The sequence below is a fragment of the Mixophyes fleayi genome, chromosome 1, assembly GCF_038048845.1.
Source record: "Mixophyes fleayi isolate aMixFle1 chromosome 1, aMixFle1.hap1, whole genome shotgun sequence".
NCBI lineage: Eukaryota > Metazoa > Chordata > Amphibia > Anura > Limnodynastidae > Mixophyes > Mixophyes fleayi.
Genome location: NC_134402.1, coordinates 388806272 through 388831339, shown reverse-complemented (window position 1 = coordinate 388831339; position 25068 = coordinate 388806272). Strand labels below are relative to the sequence as shown.

Here is a 25068-nt window from a genome sequence, read left to right as displayed (position 1 = left end):
AATGCAGGATCTCTAACAACCTGGGCGCTTATACACCTTTGGGCCAATTATAAGCCCTCAGTTAGTTTTCTAATATTTTGTTAATAATATCCTATTGAACCTTTGTGAGAAACCCCTGTACACTGAGCAGTTTGAGGCATCTCCTCAAACACATTTGATAGGATCAGCCTTTGTAGTAGACCTCACTGCTATCCTTAAGAAGCATTTTTCATTATATGCTTTTATTCTGTCTATGATTCCTTACTTAATATATGGAGTAATGCAGTACCTACTGTAATTTATATGAATATTAGATGTCACCGAAGAGTTCTGTAAACGTATAAAAACATGAGGCTATAGGCCAGGTCCCAGAATTCAGTAGTGATTTCCAATAACTGTAATAATTTACAGCAGGTGGTACATTATTACTTGCAATATATAAGTTTTGCTGATGAATGATGAAGTGATGACTCAGAATTCATTCAATTATAAAGGATAATAGAAAGATTGATACATACATATAGCGCTGCCTTCACGCGTGAAGGCAGCGCCATATGTATGTATCAATCTTTCTATAGTACATGTTGATGTTAAAGTGACAGTGGAACTTCATTGGTATATATTTGGCTGCATACCAAGTGAGGCGCCACATTAGCGGTTTATTGTTCCCAATTATAAAGGATGACATAAAAAATGACCATACTGATACTTACGGGCACTTATACATATATTAATATTACTTATACTTTGTAAGTCTAATATAAGCTCTACAATCTAGCCAAAACAATAATATGTGCATGAACATTATTTATTCAGAAGATAGACAGTCGATGTATAGCTGTATGAAATAGTGAGTGCGATATTACTCCTTTTACATATAATAATACAGGAGTACAATGCATATGTGCACACTTTTAGACTGGCAGTATTGTATTCTGCAATTCATCTAATAACTAACTGTTATAACATGTCTTTTTGAGATCTACTTCTTATCTCTTTGAGTTTTAATTTGTTTCAATCTACAATCTTTCTCCTAAACATGTCTTTCTGTTCTCATGACTACCACATCTCTTTATTTATATCCTCTTTTGTGGGTGTTTGTGTTACCTGCATTCTGTCACATTAGAAAGATGTATGCAGAGTTGACAGTCATAATCATTTAAGATTCATAAGGTGAGGAGCCAGGGAGACAGAGATTATTACAGTTTGCCTTTGGGTTTCTATTCCCTGCAGCAAAGATACTTCTGGAACAGAATGTTGCCAAATTATTCATTGCCAATAAACCATGCAATCACGCATGCACAAATACCTAACTCTGGTGCTCTATGGTTACAGAAACAGAGAGAAAAAAACAGAAAATATAACATATATCATCTTTTGCATTACCTGGCTCACAATAGTTATACAGTTTGCATATTCTAGAGATGTTTTTTTCAGATCTGTTTACATCAACTACACTAGAGTACTTGAATACTTGTGTAAACTTGTAGCTAATTATGTCTGTTCTAAATAATCAATAGGGTGAAGAAGACAAAACAGTACTGTACAACGCAGATTTTCTAATCAGACATCAGTATATACAGCAGTGATAAAGATCACATTACATTTTTAGATAATTAAATCTTCTAGGAGTACAGGGGTAGAGGCAAAACGTTAGTTAATTGTCATTTGTGTCCAGCAATTGGAGAAGGACAGTTAGTGTTGCCCCATTTTGTTGTAGCCAAAGTAAAGCAGGTGGGTGCAGTGGTATGGCAAAAAGAATAACCACAATCCACTTACATGGCAACGATTTTTGGAAACATGTGTAATATGGGGGAAAATGAACTTTGTTGTTGTGTTTGCCGTTTATGACTTGAATACTATCTTAAAATAATAACATCTCAATAACAGAATCTACTTATAAATCGTCATTCAACAATTGCTTGTAATTGTATATATTTCTATTGCTTTACATTCAGAATGTTCCCAACTTGTCTAATTATTGCTTAGCTTAATTACTGTTCAATGATCTTAATTTGTTGTCTCTGTCATTATCCATTGACTCAAATCTCAGAATAATCAATGCATTTGGGATATAACATTGTACATGCTTGTCAAATGCTAGTCTTGTATAACACAGTAAATTGGAGGTTATTTAATTTTAGGATTTTAAAGTTGCGCGCAATGAGACATGTATATTACATTTTCATGTGGTGAATACTAGATAATGGATGTTAATTGCTCTAAGTGGATAATATAAGCTAATGCTTTTAGAAGTGAGCTACATTAAATTTGTTTTCATGAAGTATATACTTTTATAAATAAATGTAATGGTAATTTATTTTTGTTTACACTGAATATGAATAATACCTAACCTGATCATTAAGGAACCTAAATGCCGATATGTGTCGTATTTTACGTTAAATTGCTCAGAAATGGACTATACACCAGTGAACCGGAGTGTATGCAATTTATCTTCAAATGCAAAGGACACTACCAACAGCATACAATTTCATGGACAAAACAAGGAAGGGAAGGGGCGTATGCACGTAGTCAATTTACAGTAAGACATAATGCACTTATTTTAATGATTTTTCATTAATGACTATGGGCCTAATTCATTAATGATCTTAACTTGAGAAACTTCTTATTTCAGTCTCCTGGACAAAACCATGTTACAATGCAAGGGGTGCAAATTAGTATTCTGTTTTGCACATAAGTTAAATACTGCCTGTTTTTTCATTTAGCACACAAATATCAACTTTAAATTTCAGTGTACAAATAAGCTATCAAGTATTTCTGTGCTACATGAAAAAACAGTCAGTATTTAACTTATGAGCAAAACAGAATACTAATTTGCACCCCTTGCATTGTAACATGGTTTTGTCCAGGAGACTGAAATAAGAAGTTTCTCAAGTTAAGATCCTTAATGAATCAGGCCCCATATTATTAACAGGTGTTAATGTATTTAATCATATTTTTTAATCTATGTATTCTGATGGGACTTTAAATATACATATGCATTGTCCACAGGAAGAGTGTTCCACCCTTGATGCGTTTACCTCTATGTCGAGTCTCTGCTCTATTTGCCAGGCATGCTGTTAACATAAGTTGTTCCAGCAGTTCAAGCAGTTAAACTTTAGGAATTAAAATCAGATATAAAGTTCCCCTGCAGTTATCACCTCTGGTGTGACGCGTGTGACGCGTTTCATCACAGGTTATGACTTTGAAGGGACAGAACACTTATTACAGGATTCAGCAGCTGATCAAAAACTCCACTCTATGGAACCAACAGCAGAGGGTGAGACAAGACATTACGTTTTATTATCAACCTTGGGAGGACGAGCTGTCCCTAAGGAGCCACTTGTTTTCATTGCTGTGGTGGAGATTTGCATCTGCTTAAAGAATACAATCAGCGGAGAGTGAGGTGAGCTAGTCACTCGCCTCCTCTGTATTGATTCACCGCATACCGTTTCTGCTACACATTATGGATACTATATGTACCCAACTGTGAGTACAAACAGTAAATTATTTTATTGGCCCAAGTTATTCATACACATTTTGGACTATTTATTTGAACAATAATAATGTTTGACTGATTATGTATATAGGGATACTATAATAGAATACTTAATCACTTTGATCTCAAAGTGTGATTTGGTACTAAAGTGGATGAATAATTTGCTGTATCTCCCCCAAAACAATGCAGTTGTAGTCCTCTTGTTTATACAATAATGTCTATCATACAATGTCTATCATATATGCTGCAAATGGTTTTAAATAAATCATTTTTTTTATGCTTAACTAGGAGCGTTTTGTGTGTCCTTCTGCCACATTCACTAGATTACATATATTTATAATTTATTATTCATTTTCCTATGCTACTTGGCACTCTTTTCGTTTGGTTTAATATGCATCGTGTAGAGTGTTGTGTCTGTCCGCAGATGGCAAGTGCTATATAAGCAGAGCATACTTACACCCGTATTCACCTAGAAATGATTCTTAAGAGCCTCTTCTTGTTGATTAAAAAAATGCATATTACGTTCACTTTGCGTTCTTTCATGAATCATATATAGAAAAGTAGACCTTACCCCACAACTTTAATAACAATCCGAGTAAAAAATAAGGTACAATTTGAGGTTATCACTAATACACATTATATTCATCAATCATCATCATCACCATCAGCATAATGTGTATTTTCTCTTACTCTATTTAAACTCTCTGGGAACGCTGAATTAATTACTTTTATAGAGATATTGGGGCTGATGCTGAGTTGGCCACATATGCGTCCAAAAATGAAGCTCTAAAAAGTCATATGGATAAATAATGTATACACACCAATATGCTTAGGCGTACACATCGCAGGATGTATGCAGCTCTACATAAGTAGCATCTGATGCAGGTTTATGTCAGACAAACATACACCCAGATACACACAACCAAGTCAAAGGCAGAACAAAAAAATGTTTACATTTGTTTCAATAGTGAAAAACACATTTGTTATTCAGTTTGATTTAAATAAAAATCCCACTATAATACAGTAGATATAATGTTCCTTTTCATATATGAGTGAAAGTAGCAATAAAAATAATTTTAAAATATGGCTACTAAATCAAATAATATAAGTATGACATAGTTGCCTATTCTCCCGGAATGTCAGGGAGACTCACAAATTTTTATGAGTACTCTCGGACTCCTGGGAGAATAGGGCAACCTCCCGCATTCTGCCCTGTTGGTTGCTGAAGTTGGTGGGGGCCGGGCTAATTGTATCATCCTAGCCCTGCCCCTCAGCTGTAATTAGACTATATGGGTGTGGTTTGGCAGAGGGGTGGGGCTTAAATATGTGCTTCATGTGCTGGAAGCTGCATGGAGATCTCCCCTCCTGGATGGGAAATCTTCAAAGTATGCAAGTATGGTGTATGACCAATGAGGAAAATACCCATCAGTTTCAAAGGTGAATTCACAAGAAGCGGCTAGCTAGTGCTGGAATACGTCCTCTTTATCTACATGTACTTGTACCAGTCCACAGACACCCACAACTGATACAGCTACTGACTGATGTCTCTGCATCTTCAATTATACAAGCACACCCTTACTGAACTCAGCCTACATTACAGTACCCCTTCCCTATCTAGTCCCTCCACTCCAGGTACAAGCAGACTCAAGTGTCAATTGTGAGCAAGTCTGCATGCAGGCATATTTGCATGTTCATTATTTTAGAGCATATACTTTGTACAAAGTAGCAGATTTTACGCTATGCAAATGTAAATATGTCTTTGCATCAGATGCATTATATTTAAATATGTTATGTCTTTCAAAGACAGAGTCTCTACAGCTGCCCACAAACCATAAAATGCACTTATGAATGTGCCCCCTTCAACCCTTAAAAATGTTTCACCCCCTAGAGCTCCCACCAGATACATGCGCTAACCAAAAAACTGCATATTCGCGCAAAAATAGAACTACATTAAATGGAAAATGCATTGCAGGCCGCAGGAGATTCACATTGCGTCTTCTAAATTGGTAACCATGGTCTATGGAATGCATCAACCTTGCTGTATTGAGGGGGTACAAATGCTTTGGGAAATACCCTCTCTGTGTAAATTAGATGCAGTGTCCTTAATTCCTATCATTACCCTGTAGAGCACTGAGAAATATTTTGGCACAATATAAATTCAACTCCTGGGATTTGGTTCATAAGTTGCTTTGAGGCTGCTAAAATTCGTTTTACTATTCAACCCTACCCAGCTGCTTAATTTATCTCATCTATAAACTGATGTTACTTTTGAATAAACTGGAGTTGAGATAAGAAAAGTTTTCAATACTATTCTGCATCATTTCACATTTGAAATTTTGCACATTTTGTCAGTGAAATCTGTCCTTAAGTGTTCCCAGTCCTACTCTACCACGCCACACAGCCGAATGAAGTGACCGTCCTCCCAGCTTAATCTATAGACTATACATTCCGTGATATTACAAATGTGATTTTACAAATGCATTGCGGAATGACATTATGTGGAATGGTGAAACAAAAGCAGAATTGCAAAAATACTCCTTTGTGAAGCTGCTTAGTTTGCTGCAAAACTTGACTTGCTTCACTCATCTCTAAAATTAAGCACTTTTGCTATTTCACTAACAATATACATAAGTACTCTATGAACCTGAATACAATAGACTGGTGGCTGGCTGGTTATAAATTTTGACATTTTATTTATTGCTTTATTAACAAGCTATATTACTTCCTGGATTAATGTTTACTTTAAATTCCTGATTATAAGAACATCATACATTGTGTTTGGTTTTGAACTAATATCACATTATTTATAAAAGAAAATTTTGATTCATTTGCTTTTGCTCAGAATTGATTCAATGGAGACATCTTTTTGAACTGTGTAGACAATGATTTTTATTTGTCTAGTGACTTTTGGGGTTAATTGTTTCGTTCTGTAACATACTGATTATCATCTCTAAATGAAATTAAAAATACAATTGATACAACTATAATAAAAAAGTCTCATTTACAATAGAACAGCTCAAAGACTATCATGCTTGACAATCTAATCTTACAATAAAAAATATTTATTTATAATGGATGATAAGAGTGTGTTTTTCTCAATCTCACCCCCACCTACCCTCTCTCTCACCAGGAATATGCTGTTTATTGATAATAATATTTGACACAGTATATGCGCTAGTATAAAAGAAATCCAAGCAAATATACTCTTAATAAATGTTTATATGCTACAGAGAGACAGCAAGCTTGGTGAATAACTATTGCAGTCTGCATTGTGTCGCTATTAAAAATATAAGATCTGTGTTTTATCATCAGTGACCAAAGATGTATAGTCTGCATTGCGAACCCATCGCATATTTAGGGGTCTGCATTGTCAATCCAACAGATATTTTGCATTGTAAAGCCACTATAGAATTGGGATTTATATTCTAAAAACACTGGATATTTTGGGGGTTGCATTGTAAAGCCACTGCAATTTGGGGTGCTGCATTGTATGGCCACCAGAGATCTGATTGCTGAGCTTGAATACAGCTTTTGCAACTTCACCAAATCACTTATTATCAACTGGCAGTAAATTGCGGCGGAAGTCAGCATATGGCATTATAACATATATATTATTCGTACAAGAGAGAAAAATACAGATTCTATTATTAAAGCACATGAAGGATATGGTCTGTGCTAAGTAATCTACTTTAGGTACTTCTTGTTGGTTTCCAATTCTGTTGTTAAATGCTGTATAAGAACACTGCCCATGAGAATTGATCCTTCTCATGCACACTACGATCTCAGGGAATGTGTGCAAGGTACACCTTGTTGCTGAAAGGGGTATGACCTGCTCCAGCCATGGGACATCTCTAGCACCATCAACAATTTTATATATATATATATATATATATATATATATATAATTTTTTTTTTAAAATAAGAAATGCTAGTGAAATGGCCAAGATAAGCAGGGAGGAGTATTTGCAATATATTGAAGGTGAAGGTGCCGTGTCATGGAAGGTTGACATGTTATAATGTATGTATATTGACATTAAATGTTCTATTGAAGTATTAATTTTGACCAATATGTAAATAAATATTTTAAGTATTCACAATTGTGTGCTTATTTTCTATGCCCCTTGATTGGATTTCTTCAGTTTCTTCAGTTTCTTGAGAGTTAGATGAGGAAGTTGACTCCCCCTGGGACAAAAGTCCAACAGATGGTCTCTCAATCTCTTGATCCGCTGTGAACCTTAGGATATCAATGTACAATAAGTTTGGCACATACAATTCACCAGTCTCTGCCCCAGATCTTTTAGAAGTTCCATTTTATTTAATTCTTTCTAGAAGACAGTATGCATGTTTTGGATCTTTCCACTGACCTAATCGGCTCTTTCTTTCGGATAGTGGGGAAGGCTAACTGTCAAAATTTCTTCAAAAGTGTTGATCCTCTTCTGCCTATTTGAATATTCTTTGGACTTGCTTTTCCACAAGCAGGGGTGGGATCTGTAGGTCTCAGTGAAATCCTTTATGTGCTCAACATTCTGTCATGATAAAATGTCTGAAAATAGATAAAATATGTATTGCAATATTCCCATTCACAGAAAAGTCATATATAATCATAGTCTGATGTAATAAAGTACTTTGTATAATATCAATTAAATAAAGGAAACAAATCAAGTTATCTGTTGTGAAGGTTCCACAACTGGAATTACAAGTAGCAATGCTCTGAAAAAAACACCACAGATGAACGCTAATGGTGAATGACTGGTCCATGAGAATTGTATATGCCCTCTGTTGCACAACAATATTGTAAATTAGTTTATTTGCAAACCCAGTCCTCAGGACCCCTAACAGTGCAGGTTTTCCAAGTGACTAATGAAATAATTAGTACCACCTGTGGATCTTTCAAAATGTGTCAGTCATTAAGGATTGCTCCAGCAGAGAGATATGGAAAACATGCTCTGTTAGGGGTCCCTGAGAATTGGGTTTGGGAAACACTGTTCCAGATAAACACAGAGGAGCCAGACTGTCTCCAGCAGTACGTCATAAGTTGGAAGGCAATAAAAATATTGATCGAGAAGGGGAAGGAGAAGAAGTGATGCCATTGGATGATGGGAAAAAGTGAAAGCAATGAGTTAAAGGGAGATGGAGATGATGGCCAGAATTCTGGACCAACATGACTATGATTGCTTAAAACATTTTTTATAAAAAAAAAAATTACGGAAAGGAAATAATAATACAACGATTGACAAATATGTTAAGATACAAACTGGAAAAAAAGAAGAAAAAAGCTCCAGATTCAAAAGCGATGGTCTGATCTTATAAACAAGGAACAAGGAAAGTTAAAGAAAATACGAACAGATATTAAAAAAGTGAGTATTCAAACTTGGGAAAAACTTTTTAACAATGTAATTATCAATGCAATGAAATGGATATGACAGCACTGAGACTAGTCAAAAACCATACACGATGCTAGAGCAGTAAATATAACCACCAAAAATGTATTGCACATCAATACAGATATATAGAAAAAAATCTAAAAATCAAACATTACATAAAAACAACATATCTATCTATCTTTCTATATTTGTGTATAGATAAATAGATATAGATAATTATATATATATATATATATATATATATATATATATATATATATACATATAGCTATAGATAAATTTATATGTTATAAATATTTATATATATATATATATATATATATATATATATATATATATATATATATATATTGTAACAAAAGGAGGCATTTAGCTGGCAATATGCAGAGAAAGCAGGGAAGTTGAGTAAAACATTTGTGCAGTAATGCACCTAGATTGAATGTAAAGACCTATGTATGAAAAGCAATAGTTTAAGATTGGTTTAACTTACATGACTTGAAATCCTTCCTCTCAGCAAACAGACAGGGTGTGTCTGTTAGAATTACAGAGCCAGTGATGGGCGTTTCCTTTTAAAGAGAAGGTGGGTGTGTCACCTGTCCATCAAGCTAAAGCTGGGGGAGGAGTATCAGGTATAAAGGCTTGTTTATATCATTTGTGCACTGAGACCAATGCTGGCTGAGCTGACTGGTCCTGAGAGAGAGCTGGTCTATGTATAGCTAGCGTTTAGGGTCTCCAAGTATTGCTGTGAAATCTGTACGGTGTCAAAACCACTTACCATCCTGACAATAAAACTACATAAATAGGAAGAAGTTGTTCGCGTGTGCTTCTGCAGTAGCGGGCTCTTGCCACAAGTGGTGTCAGGAGTGGGATGCTCCAGGAAGCAAGTTTCCGCTACCCAACCCACGCAGACATCAACATGGAGGAAGTACTGAGAACCCTCGTGAATGTGGCCGCTGCGCAGCAAGAACAGCAATACTTGGAGACCCTAAACGCTAGCTATACATAGACCAGCTCTCTCTCAGTACCAGCCAGCTCACCCAGCGTTGGTCTCAGTGCACAAATGATATAAACAAGCTTTTATACCTGATACTCCTCCCCCAGCCTTAGCTTGATGGACAGGTGGCACACCCACCTTCTCTTTAAAAGGAAACGCCCATCACTGGCTCTGTAATTCTAACAGACACACCCTGTCTGTTTGCTGAGAGGAAGGATTTCAAGTCATGTAAGTTAAACCAATCTTAAACTATTGCTTTTCATACATAGGTCTTTACATTCAATCTAGGTGCATTACTGCACAAATGTTTTACTCTACTTCCCTGCTTTCTCTGCATATTGCCAGCTAAATGCCTCCTTTTGTTACAATATATATATATATATATATATATATATATATATATATATATATATATATATTTATATATAAATAACAGTCCTTAGTCTCTCTGTCCACTTCTTTGAAAGGACTCTTGGAACGGCCTGTAAAGCATATATAAATCACTGCACGTGATAAAGTAAAATACAGTATAATGAAATGATAAGCTGCCCCATGATATAAGGCAGCTGTAAAAAGCGCTCAATTAGAATAACGTAACGTGGATAAGACAACCAGCAACGGACTTATAGTTCTGGGTGATCATTTGATCGTATCTTCTCCTGCTGTGTTGGTCTTATAAGGCGCCCCAGCAAGATGACAATGCGGTCTATGGACGTACAGCTTAACCTGTGCTCTCCAAATAATCCAAACTAGTGTAACAGCTTCGTGTTATTATTGATAATGCTATTATAATGGAACTTGAGGCATTCAATACAGGCTCATCCTAAAATAATGCAGGCAATGTCTGTAGAATTGAAGACCGCCACAGTGTGGAAATAAAAATGACACAGAGCTCCTTCCATAAATATCCACGATGTAAAGAGTGCAATTCCAATAATAAATATTTAAATAAATTGAAGGCTTTTCAAGTGCAGTAGTTGTCAGATAAGCAGATTCCAATTCATTTTATTCTCTTATTTTCCTTGCATTGTAGGGCTTCACGACCCCAAACAGCTGTTGTACTAGTCAAGTTGTTTATAGAATTGTTATATCATTATTACATATATTACATACAATTGTTCATTCATTTTCCAAGATTTTCTGTAGGGGAATACATAATGATATCATTTAGATAGTAATTGATTATTAATTATAGAGAGCCCATGCAGTGTGCCATTTAGATCATTTTGTTTGCCTAATTAACAATGTAATAATGATTTTTTTACTGAACCCTGTCATCTCTTATAGAAAGAAGAATACGTGTTCAACTATCTACTTGAACAGAGAAAAAGAACAAAGCAGACGCTATATGCGGAAATTAAAAGAGGAAGTCAGAGAAGGTAAATAGCAATCGTATACAACTAAATTGTCTTGTTATGTACCCTGTGCCCATGTGTAAATATATCACATCTATATTTCACTACAGCTGGTATGGACCATCATGACAGTATACTAGAACACACCCAAGAGGAAAATCAGCAGAAAGGGATTTCAAGCTGTATCCAAGGTGAGAGTTAATAATGAATGTGTCCTGTTAATCGTGAAATATAACTACATTTCGGTTCTGTTCTTCACATTGATATCATCGTCATTTCAGACAAAAGTTCGGGAGGTGAAACAGAGGGGTCATACATAAAAAGTTCACAGGCTTCTGGTGATGCAACCTGTGTAGTCTAAAAGATGACAAAACTGCATGGTTATCTCAACACATTGAGGGGAAACATTAATGATGTGATAAAAAAAATGATTTTGATTTATAAAACTTGTATGAAAATATACTGCTGGAAGCTTTAACCAGCTCAAATGTTAGATTTTCAATATAGTTAAATAGATCTTGTGACAGGTGCCGCCTATGACACCCTGTCTGTTGTTGCTGGGAACTGGCTAGGTTTATCTTGCCACCGTTCCCTTTCGTTACCCCAAATGCGCCCTCTAACTGCAGTACGAGGGGCTTACAAATGCTGCCACCACTGGACTACTTCATGGCATTCAGAACCGCGTTCCTTCTGGGTAACTGTCGCTGCTAGGGTACTCCCTTGCTGGTGCACCTGGGCTGGTGCCCCTGACTTCTTCCTATAGATCAGGGTTGCTGTGGATGGCACCCCCTGCTGACCTTTCACACTGGCCAGAGCTTCTGCGTAGAGGGCAGAGTGGTGGTACCAGAAAGCTGGGAACGGATTAGAGTTGGGTCTAATCTGTAGGTCACAGGAGTTTCAGAATGGAAGAAGTTGTCAAGCAGGTCTTTGAAGCAAGTGATGTTTAATTGTTTAGGTGCCCTGAAGGACAGTTCACACTGGTTGAAGGTACCAGTGATAAAGAGGTCAGAAGAAACAGAATGATACATTTCAATACAAACCAGTGCTGCTTTATTCGGTTTTGGACACAGTCTCATAGGAGGTAAGCCAGCCCCCCTAAAGTCTGAATTACTTTTAGTATCAGGATGCACTATCTTTCCCCAAACATGGATTTAAATGCAAATTATACTTAACAAAATTTACACTTATCTGTGATATCCTAAAACTTGCTGTGATTTCCTGCATCCTGTTTTAGAGACAGAGGAAATCTAGCAGCAAGTCTAATTAAACCTTCTTGTGCCTTCAGGTGTGTTGGACACTCACACATCAAAAGGTCTAATTAACATGAGATTAACAAGGGGTCCTTTCTTCAGACAGTTGCAGAATACACATCTCCTCCCCTGGCATATGCCTCAGAAATAAATACATTTCCTCCACTCTATTGCTAACCTGGGAATTCCCAAAGAAAAGTTACAACCCCAAACAAGACATTTCCATACAAAATACATCCATATAAGTAACACGATAAGTTAATTTGCAATTATATACATTAATGCCTACACCACTAATTGAAATACATTTCTGCAATAAATTATTTCTACATGATCCAGCCACAAATAGGTAATTTATAAGGGAATCAGCTACAGATCTTATTTTGCTTTTGTGAATTTATAGATTCTTCTTATAGATTTATAGATTCTTCTCTGTTTGAAGACTGTGTAGGAATTTGTTAAGCACCTCTCAACATCAGTCATGACTATATAACATACATTTATTTTTATATGTATTTATAAAGTATATATAATGTAAATGCATAGTTTAAAAATATATATTTAGGAGGCATACTTATAGGACCACAGTAGACAATACATGTTGTACATTGTGTACAGCTTGTGTACTTGAAATGTTTATATATATGCCTTTTGCTAAATGATTATATTGAGATGACAAATAACTATATCTGGGTGCTGTATAGTTCTGATTATTTAGTTTTCCATTGTGAATAGTTCATACATGTTTACCTTTATATGTATCAATCATTGCATTCTATATTAGGAAGGAGATTCAAAGACAAAATAATTTTTTTTGTTGGAAAATAAAAGTATTTCAAAATAAAATTCTGGTGTATTTGGTGGCATTCTTTGATAAGCCTGCAACAAAGGCCTACACAGTTCACATGTGGGGGGGAATTCAATTCTGCCAAAATTCCCGTGGCGCTAAATTCATTACCATTACCATTAATACGGTAGTTTTATCAGTGATCTCTGCTCGCGGCTCAAAAACCAGCGTTAAAGATTACCATATTAGCGGTAATTATGCACACAATTACAGTAACGCGGCCAATTGAAGTCCCCCGTGGTATGGTCCAATCAGTGATATATATATATATATATATATATATATATATATATATATATATATATGAAAACAGGGATACTCTGCACTCTCCAAACACATAATTATTGCTATATCAAGTACTGTTCTATATTAAAAACAGGGAATGTTAGTTCCACATGTTGCAATATATGTTAAGCTGACCAACTCACGCCAAAGTCTTCCCATTCCGGTCAGTCCTAACATGATCAAATGCTATGCTATTTTATCTGGGCTTCAGGCTTACCTGCACACAGCTTTTAAAGGCAAGTCTTTCCCTAGCACTAGCAGCCATGGGAGACCTGGGACTCACCTGACACAAGTTGGAATTAATTAATGTAAAGAATGGGGTGCAAGAGTGATGGGACTTACATTGTATAAACAAAAACAGACATAGGTCCTCTGCACTCACCATGTACAGACTGGGGTGCAAGAGGGGGTTGCCCACATTGTATAGACAAGAAAACAGGGATACTCTGCACTCTCCAAACACATAATTAATGCTATATCAAGTACTGTTCTATATTAAAAACAGGGAATGTTAGTTCCACATATTACAATGTAAGTCCCATGACTCTTGCACCCCATTCTTTACATTAATTAATTCCAACTTGTGTCAGGTGAGTCCCAGGTCTCCCATGGCTGCTAGTGCTTGGGAAAGACTTGCCTTTAAAAGCTGTGTGCAGGTAAGCCTTAAGCCCAGATAAAATAGCATAGCATTTGATCATGTCAGGACTGACCAGAATGGGAAGACTTTGGCGTGAGTTGGTCAGCTTAACATATATTGCAATATGTGGAACTAACATTCCCGGTTTTTAATATAGAACACTACTTGATATAGCATTAATTATGTGTTTGGAGAGTGCAGAGTATCCCTGTTTTCTTGTCTATACAATGTGGGCAACACCCTGTTGCACCCCAGTCTGTACATGGTGAGTGCAGAGGACCTATGTCTGTTTTTGTTTATATATATATATATATATATATATATATATATATATATATATATATATATATATATATATATCTCCAAAAGGACAGTTGAAACATTTAAGAAATGTACACATAGCACACCAATAAATAAATGAGACTTTATTGGGAATATATGCTTGTACATATGCTCGCAGCTCATGTTGCACATAGATGATGTGTAGAACCCATAGAGAACATTTACTATTGATTCGCTATTAAAACAGCACTGTATTTCTATGTAACCGTTGTACATTTAGAAAACACAGCACGTAGGATACAACATTATAAATGTATTTATGCACTCCCACAAAGACGGTGCTGTTGTAGGATCGGCAGAAGTGTTGGACAGACAGTTGTGGGTGCGTACACAATTCCAAACATGCCCAACATCATTCCATCATTGATCAAGGTTTTTAGGAAGAATAGAAAGCCAAATCAAACAATGTGATGTGTTTTGGTACAATAAAACATGATTGTGGGAGCGTACACTCTCTTGCAATATTTGACAAATGATTGTTTATTGTGTGATCTGCATGGACAATAATGGACATTTCTGCTTTTTTTAAGATCATATAGAAATGAATAAAAAAAACTGGGACAGACAGGAGATCAAAGATGTGGAGAAGCAGCTGATGAAGTTTATTCAGACATGCAGGGTGCCCTGGAAGCATGATTGTGTGGCATGTATCATACGTGAAAAATCTGCGCTGGGAGATTGAAACTGGTTAGCTGTGAAACTCTACATAAACAAACTCTACATAAACAACCAGATTACAAGAGAAATAAAAGTGTTTGAATCAATACACAGTTGCTGAATATTCACTTTAAAGCAATGGGTATAACCTGTTTAAAACAAAAAATACACCAAACACAATCCAACCAGCGCTCCACATGTTTTAAATCTATACACATATAACTATCAATGAAATATTTAAAACATAACCAAATATGTCACTGATAATGATTGTTACAATTTATTCATATAAATAAGGAACATGTGTAACTCCCCACTTGCAAAGAATACCAAATCAAAACAAAAAACAGCGCTGAACTTGATCAATTATATGAAAAGACACGATGTTAAAACATTTAAAAATTACATATTGTAATACCCATCCAATTTAATACAAAAAACAATAATAGAAAGCAGTAATGGTACACTGTTCTGGATACAGCTCTTGTTGACCTAAATATGATAAATAGGTGTAGAGAGCTATATACACCTATTTATCATCTTTAGGTTAACAATATATCCAGAACAGTGAGATCTTGTTTGAGATATGAAGTGTATTTTCTGGACTAAGGCTTTTTATTGTGTATTATATGTAGGAGCATTTATTATTACATAAATTGGAACTTTAGGAGAAATAAATGTACAATTGCAGCTTTCTATTATTGTTTATTATTTATTTGTATTAAATTGGATGGGTAATAAAATTTGTATTTTTTAAACTCTTTAACATCATATTGGTGTGTCTTTTCATATTGATCAATATCAGCTCCGTTTTATGACCTCTTTGACTAGCCATGACTAGGTGTTGGTGTATATTTTTATGGATGTCCTCAGTTGACCAAAACATAATAAAAATGTCCCCACAAGACAGTGAAATGCAATTTTTTGGTTTCAATTAAAATTGTAAATCTCAAGTGATGCCTGTGGTTACAAACAGTTCATACTCATACCTATTTGATTGTCTTGTAGATAAGGTATTAAGAAAGGGGGCATGATCCAAACATGGATCCGCCCTATGCAATAAATACAAGTTGTGTGTGTGTGTGTGTGTGTGTGTGTGTGTGTGTGTGTGTGTGTGTGTGTTAATGTAAATACATAATTCATTTGCTGTCTTAATGGAATCATTTTTTCTGATCTATTGCTGTTTTAGGTAATTATAAAGTCTTATGGTTCCTCAGTATTTCTCTGAAATATGTTCATTAAAGACTTAATCATTGACAGTATACCCCAGTATTTCAATCTTTATGATATAGTTGCTTCCCAGGAAGCGGACTCTCACGAGGTGGGTTAGCACAGGCCTTGCTAATGAGCTCCCTATGGCCTGTTGGCTTGGTTATGTTCTAGTTCCCCAGGGCAATTTTGCCAAAAGAGCATGAAGATTAGTGTTTCCCAGGGTGGCTTAGGCTCATACCACTTTATCCTCCACTATCTAAAGCATCCTTTTCTGGAACAAGTTAATAAAGCCGGTCTCTGTTTTCATTTGAGAAATAGCCATAAATGTTTATACACTTTTCTTTTTTACAGCTGCTTCTAAAGGCAATATAAAACTGTGTAAAAATATGTACAGCACTGTAGGTATTAATCAAAACATTGTTACTCCATGAAGCAACTTTATATTAATAATAGTAATAGTGTACAAGAGAAATGATTATGTTTTTGTAGGATTATTGATCTGAATTCCCAGTTTGTTTGTGTTTTCTCTAATGCTTTGCTTCTTATCTCATGAAAACAGTGAGACGTGACTATTATGTTGGCACGCTGGTGGTGATTATGCTGCCATTAAGAATTATCCACATTGTTTCTTTTTCTAGGCTAGTGTGCCTGTCTGGCCACCAAATGAATGTCAAAATGTCACCTAGTTTTGCAGCTTTGTGGATCCACCTGAAAATGCATTTGGTGGAAGGAGTAAACACATGACTTCAAACTCCAGTCTAGTCTGAACCATCATTAGTTTTAATATATACACATATTTATCATAAAAGGCTGTCCTGCACTTTGTACATGTTTTTATTGCATGAAGTGTGCATTTCTGCAAACTTGCAACTCTTTAAAAGTATCAAAATCAAGTTTAAAAACCATGTCTCTTGTGAAAAAATGGAGCAAGAATACACCTAGACAATAAGGAATTCTTAATACAGCCAACGATCAACAGAAAATATATATTGAAATATACAACATTGTGATAAACAGTATTGGCATTTCATTGTTTACTCACATTAATGGGGCCATGCGGCTTATCTTTGGGTGTTGTGGAGCAGCTGCAGGACCTCTTTGTTGGTGACTGCGGCTGATTCCTCATTAACCACTTACTTTGAATCAGGAATCCTGCGTCACAGGAACAGTGTTTACTCAGGATGTTGAGATCATCACAGGACAGCCGGGGAACGGATTAAAATGTTAGTTCTTATCTATAGGTAACATGATTACAGCACATAATAGGTATCATGCAGCATTTTGTAGGAGTAGTGTTTATTGTTACACAAAATACAGCAACCAAAATCAGTCTCTGCCATAAAGATAAATAAACACTTGGAACATCCAACAATCCTAGGGGATGTGTGAGCAGGGTGATCAGTCTGGGGGAGGGGGTAGACTGCACTGATCCAACCAATCAGGACTAGATTTGACTGGGCCAATGCCAAAGACTTTATGCTCATTCCCCAGTCATTTCTCTCCTGGCTCTGAAAGTGGACAGATAGCTCTTCATACTTACACAAGAAGCAATACCTTATTGTCATAGTATGAGGTACTAGAGCTCACACTATAAAGCCACTACCTAAGTTCACAGATCACACGGGTAAGCTAGATTTTAAAGATACAGCAGTATATTTTATTGAAAAATACAACAATATAATACAAAATAGTAATAACAATTTGTACAAACACACTGAAAAATAACCAGGTGAGTCACCAACCTAGCAGGTACAACCCTTACTCACACATTTTCTGAATGATGCAGCTTTACTTATGACAGCAGTACAATACTCACGAGCGATGTATGGAGTAAGATTCCAGGTGTTGAACAGACAATCGTCACGAGTGATGTAAATTCCAGGCACTTCCTTAAGGACAGCGATGTCCACTTGCTAATCCCAGCATTGGCCACGTCACCCTCTGCTAGCTTGGTAGGACACTGATACCCAGGCACCTTACTCCTGTACGCACACCAGGATATCAGAATCACAGGTTTCTCCCAATGGAGAGAGCAACACAAGATTCCAGGAAGACAAAGGGAACATTCATCAATCCTGTATCTCAACACTGTGGAGTCTGTAGGCGCCAATAACATCAACACCAGAATCCCAGAGTAGAACACGGTCAGGAACAGCAGTAGCTGGTAGTAGCCTAGAATTCAACACCAGTCTCCAGTTTAGAACAAATCCAAATTCTTATAATGTTGGTATACACACTGGATATGTACCAGATACCTTGATGCTTCAGGATTGGGCATAAATCACTAAGCCATTGATTGGGGTGTCTCACTTCATTACCTGCAATCCCTTCTATTCCCTGATGGGTAGACACCTGAATGTCTGCTGCTATGCCTTATTGAACAATAAACACTTCATTATGGTAATAAAGGAGATCAGCCTCCTTGATGAATTGAACCTACCAGCATTAACCCATTGCAAGCCTTAGCAATGTAAATGAAGCAGCAGCTTTGCTGGGTTTCCTATCGGGAAGAGGGGGCATTGGGGGTTGCAACTGTCATATATGGACTTCCTGAAAAAAAATCCCTACAGCTTGTCATAATTACTGATAACCCACCTGGCAAAAACCATTGAAGCCTATGCGATGATCATTGCAGTGGAGGGAACTTCGAATCCCTCACTGCAGCTCACTTGTTTTCCACTTCAGTCACTATTGCAAGTATCTCACTTAGACCTTAAGTCTAAGTGAGAGAAAGAAAGTAAAACAGACACATTCCTTTACAACATATAAACACAAGCAGAGCCCTCATTCCTCTTATCCACTCCCACCTATTTCACCTGTGAGTCTTTGCTATTTGCTTCTTACATGTTCTGTACTAGGCTTTATGTTTGTTCTGTAGTTTGATTGTTGTAGCTCTACATTTTCTGTGCTATGCTTTATTTCCCTCCAGTATAGTGCTGCAATTTATTTAGTGACATATAAGAAAATGGTAAATCTAATGAGTATATAAAACGGAAAAGAATACTTATATTGGTTGATGGTATGATGTTCAAATCCTTTCAAGCGATCATAGGGAATTGTCTGATAGTAAACACACCATGCGGAAGAGAAAGAATATACAATAGTGTAATACTGTATGTTACGACAATATACCTTGATAAAGATCCAACGAACAGGATCGAAACTAGTTGGTGATTGCTACAGTGTCCTTTCTATGTGTTTGCCGGCCAAGACGGGACTCGTTTAGATGGATACCTCGGTGACTGTCCAGCAAGCTTGCTTATTTCAACTATACTATCACCTGGACATTACTGATTCTTGGTTAACATCTTTCCGTGCACGATCTACCCGCTGGGAAAGCTCACATAGGATACGCTGATTATTTTACACTCCGCGGTAGGAACATCTATGTTTTTATTTAATAAATGTTTTTAGCTACTACCTAAAAAGTATACCTCTCTTCTTAAAAACCTCTCGATAGATGTAAGAAAAAGAAGGGAGGAGCGGAGGTCTATATTTTGAAGTGCCAATTTTAAAGAATCTACGGTGTAAGTAGATTGAATTGTGGGGCATCCCACACTATGTACCTACCAGGACTATTCCTATATATAGTGAAACACTGATTATAGTATCAGTTTTTTAGTCCCAAACATCGGGATTGGAGATTTTAAAAGTTTACTATACAAAAGTGATACTTAGGATTTTATATTGTCGTAACATACAGTATTACACTATTGTATATTCTTTCTCTTCCGCATGGTGTGTTTACTATCAGACAATTCCCTATGATCGCTTGAAAGGATTTGAACATCATACCATCAACCAATATAAGTATTCTTTTCCGTTTTATATACTCATTAGATTTTTTTTTCTATATGTGATTTATACTTAGGTGTAAAGTTTTAATTCTCTGATTTGCAGCAGTGGCATATGTAGCGCTGTAAGGGTATTATATATTTTATCATATAAGAAAATGATAATAATAATAATAATAATAATAAAACCATTAATGATGAGTGACATTTCAAAAGTGTTCTGCAGAAAATTAATCTTATTTCACATTTGGCTGTGGAAATTCTCACGCCTCTCTGACATAATGTGATCAGAAGTGTTCCGTGCGGTACTGCCCAATTATTTTTATTCCACATGGTATTCAAAGCCTTATAGAGTGCTGAATGAATTGACCATAATTGACTTTTTTATAGACTATAAATTCCATGAAATGTAAATTCACAAAATACAGTGTACAATGCAGATATCTTAATTTGATTATCACATAATTTGCTACAACTTTGCTCAGCTTTGTAAGACATACTGAAAGTAAAAGAAGAGATTAGAAAAGGTGACTGTCTGGTAAAAGTCTGTTTTTCAAATACCACAGTAGGTGTGGTTACAGATTGTTGAATTATGCTGTATCCTTTGTAACAAAAGGAGGCATTTAGCTGGCAATATGCAGAGAAAGCAGGGAAGTAGAGTAAAACATTTGTGCAGTAATGCACCTAGATTGAATGTAAAGACCAATGTATGAAAAGCAATAGTGTAAGATTGGTTTAACTTACATGACTTGAAATCCTTCCTCTCAGCAAACAGACAGGGTGTGTCTGTTAGAATTACAGAGTCAGTGATGGGCGTTTCCTTTTAAAGAGAAGGTGGGTGTGCCACCTGTCCATCAAGCTAAGGCTGGGGGAGGAGTATCAGGTATAAAAGCTTGTTTGTATCATTTGTGCACTGAGACCAACGCTGGAAAAGCTGGCTGGTCTTGAGAGAGCTGAGCTATGTCTAGCTAGCATTTAGGGTCTCCAAGAATTTCTGTGAAATTTGTACGGTGTCAAAACATTTACCATCCTGACAATAAAACTACATAAAAAGGAAGAAGTTGTTCGCGTGTGCTTCTGCAGTAGCGGGCTCTTGCCATACCTTATAGTGGCAAAAAATTGCCAGAGCAAATGCGGTTAAATTGTTTTAAAATTGCAAACTGATAAAAGCAAAAACTGAAAAATTATTCTAACAACACCATCCCTAGCTCCTATGCACAATAGTCAAACCAGTTGTTTTACCAGCTTTTAATCCCCCTGGGAACGGGACCAAAGGGACTCCATTTGCAACGAATCACGCTTTGAAGACCACATTTGGTAGTGGGCATGATGCATTAAATGGCCTGCTGTCCCAGGGGTCTAGAAGAAAGACATAGAATTTGGAAGTCTCCCAGACATTCCGGGAGGGTGGGCAAGTAAAAATGACTGGTTTTACAAATTTGCGCTGCTATTTAAATTGTGAATTGGTCACAAATCAATTTTTTAAAAGATGCTCTCAACTTCACTAATCAGTGAAGTAACACATATAAAATTAAACAGTTTAATATTGTTTCTCCTAACCACGATACTTGTTTGGTCTGTAACTTTTGGTCCTGGTGGTTGACACTTGCAGTCACCTTTATCTCCAGTCTGTGTGTCATCACTTCATCAAATTATCTTTGTTCACAAGTTTATTCCTTGCATACCATCTCTGGTCATTAAGTGAGATGTGCGCAAATTGCACGTAAAAATAGCGTAATTGTTCCCATATGCTGTGGAATACTTATAGCAAAAAGCATCTAGCCCTACATCACTAGCATATGTGCCAGGTTTATGTCAGCCATTCATACACCCAGATACACTTATACACACGACCATGGCACAAGCAAGGTTTTTAAACCTTTCTTTTGCTGGAGAAAGACACATTTGCTAATCGATTTGATTTCAGAAATACTCTGTAATAACAGGTATAATATTTATTCTCATGTATAATTAAAAGTATTAAAAAAGTGAAGTTCAAAATAGACAGGCAAATCATACAATATAGGAATGATAAATTAAGAAAGCAGCTTCAGAGGTGAGTTTGCAATCAGCCAATGAGAAAGAGCCAGCTAATGCTAAAGAACATTATTATCAGCATATATTCGCCTTGACTATTGCAACACTTTCCACACTTAGGGCCTGAGACATTAAGGAGAGAAAGGCAGAAAAAGGACTAAATTTGATCCTGGATAAAACTGACGTTTTTGTCATGTAGCACACAAATGTTTTATAACTTTAAATTTATACTGAAATTTAAAGTTGATCTAGGACATGCCCTACCCCAAGTATAAATCCGGTGGTAGTCAGCATATCGATGCTCACTACCCCGACAACACTTACTCCAACATCTTCACACCGAGGCTCGATGATGACTGATGTGGCAACCGACTGGAAGCAATCGCGATGAATGAAGAAGCCGCCGTGACTTGATGAATTCACTTACATCCGCGACGCTGTTAACGTTGCTGTTAAGGGGTTAATGTAAGTATGCAACCATGTACAACGTACAACGATTTGTAAAGTACATTGGACACGGCCGCATACTTACATTACACCCTTCACAGCAGCGCTAACAGCGTCGCGTATGTGAGTGACGTCATTAAGTCTCGACGGCTTCTTCATTCATCGTGATTGCTTCCTGTCGGCTGCCGCATCAGTTGTCATTGAGCTTCATCGAGAAGGGGCCCTTCAGTGTGAAGATGTCGGGGTAAGTGTTGTCGGAATAATCAACATCATTATTCCATACCCCACCCTATAATCTGTCCTCACATTTTAAATTGACCACCCCCTCCAATGCAACATGCTTTTGCAGAGGTGCACAGTTACTCCTTTTTTTTCGCTTTGCTGTCCTTAATGACTCAAGCCCTTAATTTTATTATGAATGCTGTTACCTGACTCACTCTCTAATATAGTCCAGTCTGCAAGTTCTTACTCTGGTGCCCTGTAGAACTCACTCAATTCAAGATGTTTAATGCTTAATATTCAAAACACCATTAAATTTATATAATCTTAACTATAATTATTCTCCTAGCCACACATTACCCCTTGTTTTTTATTTGTTAAATGTTAATTTTTTTATAAGCAGTGCCTTTTATACCCTTACTTTAAATTTTAGACTTGTGTTTACTATATGATCATTTTGCACATTGCTAGGCAAAGTATTGGCACTTCATAATATTGAATAATAATAATAGTAATAATAATAATAATAATAGTAATAATAATAATAGTAATAATAATACAAACAGAAGCACTTAGGAGAGAAAGGCTTAAAAGTTACTTTTTTATTTTAAATAAATGAAAATAGTTCATCAAGATGAAGTATGTAGTAGTATTGTTCTGCTTACTGAATCCACATTGCATGTTCTATAGTTTCACAAGTTATCCCAATGAGTATCCCTTTACTGTGCATCCCTGTGTGTCCCTAGGTGAGTTTTGCTTGGCATTGCAAAATAAGATTCAAACCTTCATTACCAGAAATAAAGAGCTGTTGAAAAAACTAATGAAAGGCTCCTGAAAGTAAGCGTTATAGGTTGCATCCCAAGAGGATAAAGAGGAACTGTTCTATTTACAGCTTTTCCTAATGCACATAATACCCATGAGAGCTTTATGCCATGCTTGGTATGGCATGTCAAACAAAGAAAATTATTCTTCTCTGGCTATTTACAATGCCATGCAGGACAACAATGTAACAAAGGAAAAGTCCAATGCCAGACTGAAATGAGGTTAGTGGAGATGAACAAATATTTTTCAAACATATTAGACTAGTAAAGCTGTTGTAAAAGTAATAGTCTCAGCCTGCCATAGCTGTTTCACAACAGCTAGAGAGAGGCAGGTTAGCTATCACTTTTTTTTAAACAATGTGTTTTATTCTGCGCACACAAATTAGCTTCCTCCCTCACCGTCGAGTCCTAATAAAGCAGAACAGTCTGTAGGTAGAAATTCAGTCTCAACACTTCCCTTTGTAATGCACTGAAGAGACAGTGAATGAAGTTTTAAGTGAAAGGGCTGTCATTTCACAGGTCTCTACTCCTGAATTAAAGTGGCGTATTTGTATATTTTCCCTAAGGACTAGATTCAATAGCTCCATATACACTAACCATTAAGGTTAGGGTGAGGTGGGCTAAAATGAAATGGAAATCACTCCACTGTAAAGAAGTTATAGTGATAATCTTCTTTTATTATTATTGTTTATTTATATGGAGCCACACAATTCTGCAAAGCTGTACAGTGGAAACATAGAGGATAGTACATAATACATAGAGGTCCAACAATCAAAGTACAGTTCAAGTGAAGGCAAAATGCAGAACATTCAAGAAGCGTAAATGCAATAATACCAAAAAATGTAGCACAATACATAATAGTCATGATACAGAACAAATAGAAAGCATAGTACAGAACATGCAAGGGGCATAATACAGGAAAGCATAAGTGAATGAGATGGGAGAGGTCAAGAAGCCAAGAGGAGAGAGGACCCTGCTCGTGAGAAATCACGTGCCAATCTTAAAAAGTATATATTTACATATCAAAACTATAAACATAGCATTTCTTCCCAAATCAAAAAAATAGGGATTTAGCCCTTATTTTATTGATTTTTGGGTATGAAAATCATTACTATTATGTCCCTGTAGGCCAACTATGCATCTATTACTTCTTGCTGCTTATGGTACCAATACAATCAACTATGTAATGTCATATATCTAGCTGGCATACAGATGTTTTAAGTTTTCTCATCAGTGTAAGATATGAAATAATGTATTTTTTACAGTGTAGGATGTATAGTAGACATAAATAGAATAAGATCTTAGTATA

General features: G+C 36.2%; 1 protein-coding gene across 5 annotated transcripts in view; it reads left to right on the top strand.

Moving 5' to 3' along the window:
- The window catches only part of EDIL3 (EGF like repeats and discoidin domains 3), a 557778-nt gene that overhangs the window by 295586 nt on the left and 237124 nt on the right, over positions 1-25068 (top strand). The window lies entirely within an intron of this gene.